We start from the raw sequence: 12,019 nt of genomic DNA, 5'->3' as shown, positions 1-12,019 counted from the left end.
TTTTCATGGCTCTCCTCATCCTCCTGCTTCTTCTTGTTTTCCTCACCGGCGCTTCCAGCCGCGGTTCCCCTCAGAGCGGCGCAGCGCAGCGACAGCGCCGCAGCCAGCACGCTTGGACGCACTTCTTTTTACGCACACAGTCACAGTGCTGCAGATGTTGTAAACCTGTGGCTTCGTGTTGGTGTTGCTCAATTCGCTCTCGTTAAAATGTGAGCGAAAGACCGCCTTGTTGCAGTTTGCAATGAGGCCGCACATATGCAAATGTGAGTCCCGGTAAATGCGACGGGGAGAATAATGCAATTAGAAGCAGAGCTGCTTAAAAACAAGGCCCCGCAAAATAATAATTTACCAGCTAATAAAATTTGCACATGCGGTTCACCTCATGGATTAAAATTTAGTACTTCTGCGCACTAAACTCATGCACAGTAAGCTTTTCTTTTCTCACACTCCGTCAAATTTTAGCTGCCTTGCATGGCGGAAAGTTAGAGTTAAACATGTTATTTGGCATTAGGGAAACATCTTCAGTGTCATTTGACCCTCCCTGGCCTCCTTATCTATCAGACACCGGGCTGTGACATCTGTCTATCAAGTTGTGGGTTTATGATTAACAGGGACACACACACACACACACACTCACACACACAAAGAGAGAGAGAGAGGGAGAGGGAGAGCTCATCCTCGCCTTATTATTAGGCTACTTATTAACATCTATCAGGACATGGACTTCAGCTTGTGCGGACTATCTGCTGGATGATACTGAGGTATTAGAGAGAAGCTGCAGCGCTGATAGCGCGGCGATAAGTCGCTGCTGCGCTCAGCAAAATATTCTAATCACGGCGACGTTACAGGAGAGAAATCTTCTGTCTCCATAACGTCAAGGTCTCCCTGATAATCGGCGGAGTAATATAGCACTGAGGAGGTTTGGGTGCAATCCCAAATCTCACCAAGGAGGACACGAAAACTTCAGAAAGGGTCGCGACCTCGATCTGTCATTAAACGTGAAGAAAGCGCGGCTCTCAGGGACACTTGTGTCGAATTTTCATGCGTCCAAGCGAGATCCGGCCCACAGAAAGTCTCCACAGAGGGTCAGATTAGTTTTTTGACGCCCCCTCTTCCTCCTCTCCTCTCCCTCCCTCCCTCCCTCCCCGCGGTCTTTGTCTCTCCTCCCCTCTCTCCTCCCTCTATCAGTCAGCGCGCCCGTTGGCACAGGAAAGATTGAAAGTGACACACTCTGATTAGAAACCGGTCGCTGTTCAACCAGCGCCGTGAAACTGCACCTCGGACGCTTCTCGGTCAGCTCTGTGTTTCATTTGGTGTTTTTATCTCTCCTCTTCCTCACCGGATTGCGTGTTTTTGTTCGGCGCGGTTGTTTTCCCGGCGACACTTTTGCGCTTTTTCTTTCTTTCTTTTTTTGTTCCGTTTCTCGTCCTAAGATGAAGCCAGGCATTCAGGGGAGAGCAGACGCCGCACTGTGAGCGCTGAGGCGCACAGAAAGGAGGACGAGCGAGGGCAGAAAAAGTGCAGAAAAAGTAACTAGTGTGCGGCGCGCGCGCTCCGGTCCACAAACACCACGATCCACAACAACACCGCCGCCGCCGCTGCTGCGCGCAAACTCTCAGTGCCATCCTTCCACTTCTCCACACACACCCACACACACACACCCACACACACACACCCACACACATACACACCCACACCCACACACTGCCACCGCCGCCAGCAGTCACTAACTTCTGTCTCCCCGGATCTCCGCCCCGGCTCCGGGTCCAGACTCACCGCAGCGCCTCCAGGAGCCGAACCAAAGCCCAGCCCTGGATTCAATACTCCTGATCAATGGACAGAGCCTCGTCAGCGGCCAGCAGCGCTACAGACACGCCGTAAACAGTGAGTAGGACCACGGGCGCGCGCGCGCACACACGCACGATCCCATTATGAAACATTACTGAGGAAAATTCATTCATTCAACGTTAAAAGACACAAACTGAAGTCTTTTTGTTTGATGTGATTTTAGCATATTTTTTAGTTACTGGTTTAGCAGCTAAACATGAAAACCATGAAATACTCACTACTTTTATCAAAATTAATTACCTGTATACATGGAGAATGTAAAGCCATGACAAAACGCAACCAGTATTATGAGATATTTTTCTCAGATAATTATTTTTTTCTTTTTGATGAATGGATTGTATTTTATAGCAAAAAAATCATCGAAAGACAAGTCGAAGGAAGTCATCCAAAGAATGAAAAATGGAGTTTTTGCAATATTGCAATCAAATAATTTAATTTATTCCCTTTTTTTGAAATTCTCAATACATCAAAGGTTTTGGACGTGATTCGAAAAAATTCTGCAGGAACATGAAAAAGCGTGCGAGAGCGGAAGTGTGTGTGTGTGCGTGTGTGTGTGTGTGTGTGTGTGTGTGTGTGTGTGTGTGTGTGTGTGTGTGTGTGTGTGTGTGTGTGTGTGTGTGTGGTAACCCCTCTCATTGATTCCCCGTCTTTCATTTGAGCTCCAGTCCGCTTGTTTTTCTTATTTCTCTCTCTTTGACAGACCAATAAAACACACATCCAGAGTCAATCCTTTACGTTAAAGCGCGTCACGTTACTTCAGCGTTTCTCCTCACTTCTATAACTTTTTAACCCACCTCCAACACCTTCTCCAAAAAAAATAAATAATTAAATGAGCGATCGGTGAGGAGAGGTGTCAGTCATTAACGCCCTGGAGGCTGATTAATAAGAAGCCATCAGCTCCTCGCCGGTTAATTTACAAACTAAGACGCACAGAGAGCGATGAATAAAACATGGAGAGGGGGGAGACGCGGTGTAACAACATCGGCCAAGTGTTGTCGACAGCTACAGGGGCCTTTTAACCTCCGACACACGCGGGACGCGCGAGCAGCCAACACAGCGACAGGAACGCCAAAACGACTGCCTCAAAACCAAAAGGGATGGTCACAAATACTGTCTAAATAAAGCATTCGCAAATTGTGCAGGGGAAGAGAGAGAGAAGGGGAGAGAGAGAGAGAGGGAGAAAAGGGGGAAAGAAGAGAAGTTGTAGGTCTGATGAGGGGCTAGAAGGCCTCCAGGTCTCCTGCGCGTAATATCACGAAACTCAAGCCAAATGCGTTTGGCTCCAAATGAGAAACAGTCGTGCAGCAGACCGTCGTGTCATGAACAATATTTGGGCCTACACTAAAAATAAACCCTCTTTTTTTTCAGCGCTAATAAATCAACATCCCGTTCTCTCTCTCTCTCTCTTTTCCGGGTTTTAAACTCAGCTGGCACCTTTTATTAAAATTCCTTTTACGCAGGAAGTTAGTGCATATTCAGTCCTCTAACTTCAAAAATATGACCAATTTATCACAGCGCTGCTTCTTCCCACCTCACTCTGAAGTATTCCGTCCTCTGTGACCTTTCAAACTCAGCAGGTTGACTCAGTTTCTTCTTCTCCTTCGAGTCCAAACCGCCAGGAATCCAAACAGCAGGTTTTCTCTCTCGGAAAATGTCAACTTCTGTTCACAGAAACGCCGTTTTTCAAGAATCACATAATCAAGCAGCGCGTCGATGTACGATTTATTAATTCTCGTGGAAACAAAAACACCAATTGATCAGTTTTTTTTTCCTGTGTTCGATTGGAATAACCACTGCAGGTCGGCGCGCACTCCGCTGTCGAACATTTTATTATTCCCACGAGTTTTCTGTGGAAGAACTTTTTTTTTTAAAACAAAGACTTTAAAAAATAGATTTTTTTTTAACCAGCCGCGTTGGAAAATGAATTCGTCTGAGTTGCTGTGATTGAAGATTTTCACTTAAAGTTTCAAGTTTGCTCAGGTGGGAACCTCAAGGAACGAAGAAGAGCGAGTGTGTACGAAGGCAGATTAAAGGAAAACTTTAGTTTTTAATAACGTGGAAGTTTATACAGCGAATTTATTATTTCTATATTTAAGAAAAAATGATTTCAATGCGGAAATAATTTAAAGTTGTGCAGATTACGGAGATACGTCAAACTGAAGAATAAATAAAAGTCTCTTGTTTTTTTAGGACTGAAAATAAACAAACAGCCGATTTTTGGAAAATCAGCCAGTTTATGAATTGCAGTCATATTATTTTGTGAAATTCTAATTTGATATTTCACCTAATGCAAATTAAATGGGTAAAATGGCAGTTTTTTTTATTATTTTTTATTTTTTAAATTTTTTTAGCTTTTTCCTTGCAGGTTATTGTAAATAATAATTATTAATAAAAAAAAAATTATCTACAGGTCAGTAATAATACAAAAATAAACACTATTTCACTGAAAGTCACTCACAATGTGTACATTTGAACTTAAACATTGAAGTTTTCATTAACATTTGAACTTATTTGTGATTGCAACAGCCTGGAGTAACCTGTAAATACAACATGCCTGCTGTTGTTTCCTCTGTTGTAAAGTTATAAAAGCAGCGACCTTGAGGTTAGGGTGGCTGTAACCGGATGTTGGCTGCTGGTTTACCCTGGTGGGTCCTTCCAGCCCGAACGCTCGGCCTGCTTAACGGACGACATCCGGCGTCAGACGCCCAACCTGAGTACGACCCCGGAAGTGAGCAGCAAAAACCCCCAACGGTAGCTGCGCTGCAGATCCACAGGTTTTGATCGACTCCGCTGAGCTTGATACTTCGACCTTGAGCGCCTCCTCTAATGTCTCACTTATTGTCTGAGCTTATGAGCAGCGGAGCAGCTTTACAGCCGCGATAAGTCGCTGCTACGGCCACCTTTAAATCCTAAATCTCAGTATTTGAGGAGCCGTGAGCGTCTGTTAAGGGCGTGTCCGTGTTTTCAAACTGCAGATTAGACTGTAAAGGCAGAAGATGCTGCTGTCTGAAGGGGGATTGTATCTGCAGGACGAGCTGGCCTCTCAGTGGAACAGGACTCTTGGTTTCTTTAGAAACTCCGATAAAAAGCACACTGTGAATCAGCTTCATGTCTATCTCTTTAAACTGATGAGACAAAGCAGGACTTCCCCTCTCAGACTGTCAATCCAACAACAACTGGCAACAAACGCAGCATTCATGTTTCTTCCCTGGGCTGTTCGGTGACGCGCTCATGTTGCTGAATGTCGGTGAAGTTTGTCTCTTGAAGTTTAGCCCTTGAGTGAGGAAACATCCTCCCTGCAGGGTGCTGTGAGCTGTCAACGGTTGTGGCTTTGACAGCGTGGAGCTGGTTCCTGCAGCGTCTGCTCCGTCCCTGCCGAGAGTCGCCGGGCTCTGAGTCAGTGTGTGGTCCCTGGAAGTGTTAAAGCATAGAGCCTGTGCTGCATGTTGGCTGTGGTTTGTGTGGCTTAGTGTGTGTGTGTGTGTGTGTGTGTGTGTGTGTGTAAGTGTGTGTGTGTGCATCCTCCGTGCTGGAAGGGCGAGGCCGTAAATGCTGCTCTTCATCCAGCGTTATCAAACGAGATGTTTACGAGAGAGCCAAACATGTTTGTCGGAGGGGAGCCGACTCGCCCTCCTCGCTCTCCTCCGAGAGAGTGTGTGTGTGAGTGTGTGTGTCGAAGCTTTGTGAAACATCTACAGAACTGCAGAACAGTGTGTTCGTCCCTTCACACCACGCCACACTGACACATCTGATGACCATAAACACCCGATTCCTCAGAATGTATAACTCCTCATAATCAGTTACATGCTTTAAAAAAAAAAAAAAAAAAAAAGTTCCCAGTCTCGGTTTCTGGCTTTGGAAAAAGAATTCATACTGTCAGAATGTTTCCTTCCTCTGCTGTAACGTCGTCACACGTTAATCGATACAGAACTGTCCCACCGTGTGAGGACTGCTGAGAAAGACGTGCAGAAACACAGCGGCTCCCTGCAGCTGCAGCGATCAGCCGCTTTTAACCTGCTGAAGGGAGGTTTGCACAACGGCATGGACTTTAACTCGGTCCAAAAATGAGCCCAGCGTGCAGCTGATGGATTGATTATTTGTGCATTTTTCCCTCCTGTGCTCACATTTGCCACTCTGGACTGAACAAAAGGAAATCTGTTCATCGGACTGAACAAATCATTTGGTTTAGTTTGTTTTTTTAACTTTAGCATTTAGCAAAAACTTTGACTGTTCGCCAGTTTTTCTGGGATGAACTCAACATGTTGGAATTCTTCTTGGTTTTTCTTTTTTGGGATAAGAATAATCAGTTAACAAGAAGAAGTTAACACAAGTGTGTCTGCGTGTGTTACAGTTGTCATCCCTACTATCACTCCGAATGGCTTATTGAAGCTTATAATGAAATTAACCCTTAAATTAAATGCAGTTAGAGAATAAAACTGCTTTTCTGGTTTTACACTGATAATATTAGATCATCACAGAAGGTTATGACGAAGTGCGTTTGTTCATCTCTCAAAAAGTCACAATTTTACCACATTTTTTTCTCACCACAATCACCAAACAAGTCCGATTTCAGGACCGATTTTTCAACCTGAAATCAAATTAGATTTAAATGGATGCAGTGAAGATTTTCTTGGGCCTTAATATTGACAGATAAGGTTGCGACATATCTGATATGAGTTTATTATGAGTTTCACTCCTGATATTACAGTCCTCTGGATTACAGGCGGAGTCACACGTGAAATTTGCAGGATTCGCAAACGTTTCAGATTCTTTTACAGCTAATTCATTGTTTCAAAACCACAATTTAGACATTTGATTTGATTGAAAATTTTAGTTTTTGTTCTCAGATTGTCACTCCCAGCTCTATAGAGCTCAAGAAGTCCTCAAGGATCATACGTCAGCTAAAATAAATAAAATACAGATACCACTGGTAAAAAAAAAAAAGATGAGTTGTACAAGTTTTGGGAGCATTTCCAGTTGTTTGAATCTAGTGGTTACAGATGTCACTGTGTGTTTCTCAAACTGCAAATGTGACTTTTTCTGATAGAAATTCGCTGAAAACAGACTAAAAAACAAATATATTTAATGATAGATTTTTTTTGTTTTGCTTCCTGTTCACTTCAATCATTATAAATAAAAGTCCTCAAAATTAAACCTCTTAATTAGCAAAACTGGCAATTCATATACAAGAGATAAGTACTATACTTCCATAAGATAATAAATTGTTCACATAATAGGAGTAAATGTGTTCACTGCCACTGTTTCATGAACATAAATCTTCATATTTAACTAACCTGGTCAAAAAGAGAGCACAGTTTGTATTTGGAGGTCTAACTGCATGTGAAACAGCTGTGAAAGAAAATTTAAAACACAGTAACTAAGTAGTTTTATTTCACCTCCTGCTGACCCGAAGCTAATTTATGGACACGAGATCACCAATCTGAACACAAACCCAAAGCAAATAAGAAACAAACAACAGGAACAGTATTGAAAGACTATTTGATCATGAAGCACATAGTTGAGTGCAAGAAGGAAAATGTGATTAAATTATTGGAATACAAAGAACCTGGTCCTTTTGAATGTTATTCATTTGACTCTCATCATATTCACAGTGAGCCTTTCAGTCTGTTGTTCAGTCTCAATAAGTTGTTTTTGTGTAATTTTATGTTTTTAACACACCGCTCTGCTGGTGCACTGGGTTGAGTTTTGGTTGTGAATGTGGGAGGAACGGACTTTAAAAACCGGCCAGGTGCGACTCTGACAAGCTGGCAGCTCCTGTAAAAACAAGCTGCAGACCAGTGGACACAAACCGGTTTCTGTCATGAACATGGACCGATGAGCCAGTAGTGGGATCGTTGTGCCATCTATTCTGGCTGAAATCCGTCCACGTGGGAGGAAATTTGTTTCAACAAAAAAAAAGACTTCCATTTCTGCTGGGGAGCCGTGCAATGCTCTGACAACCTGAGGCTGGTTTGCTCTCTAATTTGACCCATCAGATCAAAATCAAAACAAGTCTACACTGCAAACCACATTCAGAAAGTCAGTCCGCAACTTGCACATATTAAGAGTAACAATTGAATTTTTTTTACAATATTAAATCAAAAAGAGTAGAAGATTTGTGTGCGAAGGCAAAAACAAAAAGAAGCATTCTGAACACAGCCTTAGAGCAAGAGAAAAATGAGATTATTTTTGCTATCTGAGTCAATCTGTGAGAAAAATGCTTCATCCTGAAAGCTGGCCTGCAGCCATGTGGCCAGCCGTCCCCGTTAGAGCGAAATGACTCAGTTTGAGCCTCTTCTCTGTTTATTTGGTTGTTTCTTTATGCATTTCATGTATAAAAAAAGTGCTGACGGACACGTGAAGGGATCATCTCTCTGCGACGATGCACAAAAAAATAAACCCATTATTCCTACAAGTTCAGACATTCATGTGAATCAGTGAGTGAGTGAAAGTGAAAAGCTGCGAGGGGAAAGAAATGCTCGAGTAAAGAGCAGATAGCTGAAAACTTGATTTAACTCTGTGGCTTTCCAGTTTCCACCTCTGCTTCACACACGGCGGAGAAGAAAAAAAAAAAAAAACTTTGACCTCAACATAAACAGTGAAAAGTTGAAGAAAAAAAAAAAAAAATCCACTTTGTTTGTGCCCGGCAGCTCAGAGCGAGCCCCCTGGCTGCATCTGATCGCCACACATTCGTGCACGTCGTCCCACCGCCACCGTGCGTCCCTGCGCTGGGGACGGAGACAGCGCGGCTCCCCCTCCTCTCCTCTCCTCTCCGTCCGTCCGTCCTCCGCCCCCTCCTGCCGCCTTCGTTTATCTGTGCTGCAGAGCCAAGCATTAACCAATAGCTTGATAACCCTGCTATAAAAGTGGATCTGGAGCGGGAGGAACGGCCGTATCTCTGGATATTTCTCTATAGGCGACGCCTCTTTCATTCCGCCCTGCTATCAGTGCTAATAATGCCCTCACAGGTCGCTCCCTGTCCTCTCTGCCTCTCTCTTTCCCTCTGTGCGGTTTGCAAGTTTAAACTCAGGGGCCTTCAGTAGAAACACACTGTAAAAGACACCGGCGCGGCGGTTAAAGCAGCTGTAAGTTGGTTTTTTCCTTCATTCCTCGCTGCCTCTCTCTCCTCCTGTTGCCTCCGGTCTATCAAGCGCCGCTCCACGTCTCTTTGTTTTTTAATCTCGGCGCTGCGGCGGCGGCGGCGGCGGCACTGGCCGCCCTCTGTCTGTTTCCTGTTAAACTTTTATCACGCTGGAGCCACGTGTTGCTGTGTGTGTTTATGTGCGGATGCAACCCTCCCCCCTCGGCTGAATTTCATCAAAAAAACAAATCCCCTTTAACGGCGCGTACGTCAGAAACGACCACAGCCGGGCGTGTTTGGGCCGACCTGGACGCCAAGGTGAGACGCGAGCGAAGCCGCAAGGAGAGAGTGATGGAGTTTAGAGCGCCGGGCCGCGTTACGCTTCTCCTCTGCAGCAGTTATTACAGCGCTTGTCTCTCAAAGGTTTGGGAGTACCAATCAGTGCTTGTCAGCCGTCTGATTTGTAGAGTTTAGGCTGGCTTTGAATTACACGTTAGCCTGCGTCCTGTGTGTGTTTACGTCTTTGAGCTGGACACGCTGTTTAGAGGCGCGTTTGTTGTCGTGTCCTACTCCTCCATTTCTTTGGGTGTGTCCACGTCTTCCTCCTCTCTGGCCTCTGGCTGTGTATTTGTCATGTCTGCAACCATGTAATAATGTGGAATATGTACGGTTCGGAGTGTAAATGGGGCAGAAGGTGGCCTGAAGGTTACGGGAGGAGCGAGAAGTTGGGCCGACTGAGTCGGGAAGATCCTCCAAGAGGAGAGCGATGGCTCCCAGCAGGTACTGCTACCTACAGGAAGGTACTGCAAATGGCCCATCGTATTTATTCTGGATCTGGACAGTGTACTCTCCCAATCTGTGAAGAAATAAAGACCCAGATCAAACAAGCTGAGAAACAAACCATAGACGGCATCGACTCATCAATACTTCCATGTGTAATAACCGCTGTGTACACAGCGTATTTCCCAGGTGCAACATTCGTATTCCTCTCACTGTCCTTCATGACACACTGTTCAATCCCAGCGAAAGGAAGGAAACAAGTACAGATACGATTTTCTTAATACATCTGTACTTTACGTGAATAATCACATCAGAATGTAGTTAATCTTTTAACCTAATTAAATCACCTTCTACTTAAAAAGTTAAAAAAAAGTTTAGTTTTACTTTTCTATTACAACTCAAAAGTTTGATTTCACCAGTGATTAAAAAAAATCTTTTACCGTCCCACTTTGTAATTCAGTGCACTTAAGAACCCAGAATCATATTTTTTTACTTTAAATAAACAAGTTATTTCAATACGTTTACTCGTTTTATTCTTCTATCTGTATTTCTAGATAATATATTTGTTTTATTCATAAATTCATTTTGCCAGATAAAGCAGTTCGTTCCCCTTGTTGCTGGAACAGTCATTATAAAGTCTACTGTCTTTCTTGTCAACTGTCTCCTTCACTCCAAACTAAACGTGACGAATGAGCTGCATTAATGCAGAGTCGAGCTGTAAAGACAGAGACGGCTTTTCTTTGAATGAGATTTGTAGACCTTTTTGCAATCACGGCAACATCTCTCACTCCTGCTTCGACACATTTAAAATAAAATGATATGTTTCTGCATGAACTTTGAAAACATCTGGAATTTAAACAAAAAAGAAAGATTGAGTGAAGAATGAAACCGTTTCTGATCAGATGTTTTGCACATGAGTGTCCTGCAAGCCAAAGCATGTTGATTTTATTCATAAGTCATATTTATTGAACTTTTTTTGTAAATATTTGATTATGATGTTGGACTTTTGGACTCAGGAGGAAGTGGCAGGATGCTTTAGTGCTGTTTAAAGATAAATAATGGAGGAGAATATTCTTGATGTTTGACTTTTTAATCCTCTTCATGACGGCAGTTGAGATTTGATTTTCAGCCGGGGGACATTTTGTTCTCCTGATTAGACCTCTGGGTCGGAGAGTCTCTGAAACTGCAGCTCCTTGGGGCTTTGCTGGCCTGCTGTGGTCGGTAAATATCAAAAGCGGTTCAGGGGAAGAAGGCAGCGGCGTGTGGACGGGGTCACTGGTGCATGCGGGGAGTGAAAGTTGGCTCGTGTGGTCCGACAGAACAGACGAGCCACTGTGGCTCCAACTGCTGCAGAGGAGCCACGGCGAGCCCAGGACGGGGCTGAGCGCGTCTGACGGACGACGCTGCAAATTATAACCTCAAATTAAACATGAATTTAAAGCAAAACCTCGAACAAGCTGAATCTTTGCAGAAGTAAAAGGCGCATGACGTGGTGTGTGGACTGCAAACGCAAAGTAAACACAAGATAAATCCATCAGTCCTCTGCAAGAAGCTGCATTAATGAGGCCTGTTCACATGACAACATGAGAACAGTGGAAATGGATATAAGCTCTTCAACAAAGTGCACGTTTACAACGTGAGTCCGATGCTGAAAAGCGGTGAACGGCTGCATGCATGTGTGAATGCATTTCAAAAATACAGCGCCAACTCGTAGCCTGGCGTGAAAACTGGGACGCCGCTAGCATTTCTGTGAGACATTATCAAAAAGTTGCTTTTGAATGTTTAAACTGTGGTAATTTCAGCTTCTTCCCTCTGTGGAAGCAACATTACAGAGTCATATAGCCATATATAGGAAATGCCGGGCCGCTGTCTGGCCTCATCATTTCAAATAACAGTAACTTTTATTTAAATATTTAGAAATCTCATTGAGGTAAACAGTAATATGTGCATGATGATTGTTTTTTTTGCGCAATACTTAAGTTTTTAAGCGATCTTGACTTTTACATCGGTCAGTGTGAACCTGACTCTTCCATAAACTACTGTATGTGCGTGCACGCACGCACACACACACACACACACACACACGTTGTTTAGAGGTGTGTTTGTTGTCCTGTTCTACTCTCCTATTTCTTTGGGTGTGCCCTCATATTGCTTTTTTGCTGTGCAATCTTGTCTCGGGCCCCTCGGTTTGTATTTGTTATGTCTGGAGCTTTATAATAATGTGGAATTTGATAGCGGCTTATCATCACAGCGCAGGGTCGTCCTCGTATCACAACGCCATGCGGGACAAACAGAACAGATTGTTTGTTC

General features: G+C 43.8%; 1 protein-coding gene across 3 annotated transcripts in view; it reads left to right on the top strand.

The window, feature by feature from the left end:
• Nucleotides 1-1,215: 1,215 nt before the first annotated feature.
• satb2 (SATB homeobox 2) overlaps nt 1,216-12,019 on the top strand; it is a 48,968-nt gene continuing 38,164 nt past the window's right edge. For all 3 annotated transcript variants that reach the window (XM_030112188.1, XM_030112189.1, XM_030112187.1), the window contains exon 1: nt 1,216-1,884. The gene's annotated coding sequence lies outside the window, so the exon portion shown is untranslated. The remainder of the gene's footprint in view (nt 1,885-12,019) is intronic.

Source organism: Salarias fasciatus, chromosome 16 (genome assembly GCF_902148845.1).
Source record: "Salarias fasciatus chromosome 16, fSalaFa1.1, whole genome shotgun sequence".
Taxonomy (NCBI): Eukaryota; Metazoa; Chordata; class Actinopteri; order Blenniiformes; family Blenniidae; genus Salarias; species Salarias fasciatus.
This window is presented reverse-complemented; position numbering and strand designations above follow the sequence as displayed.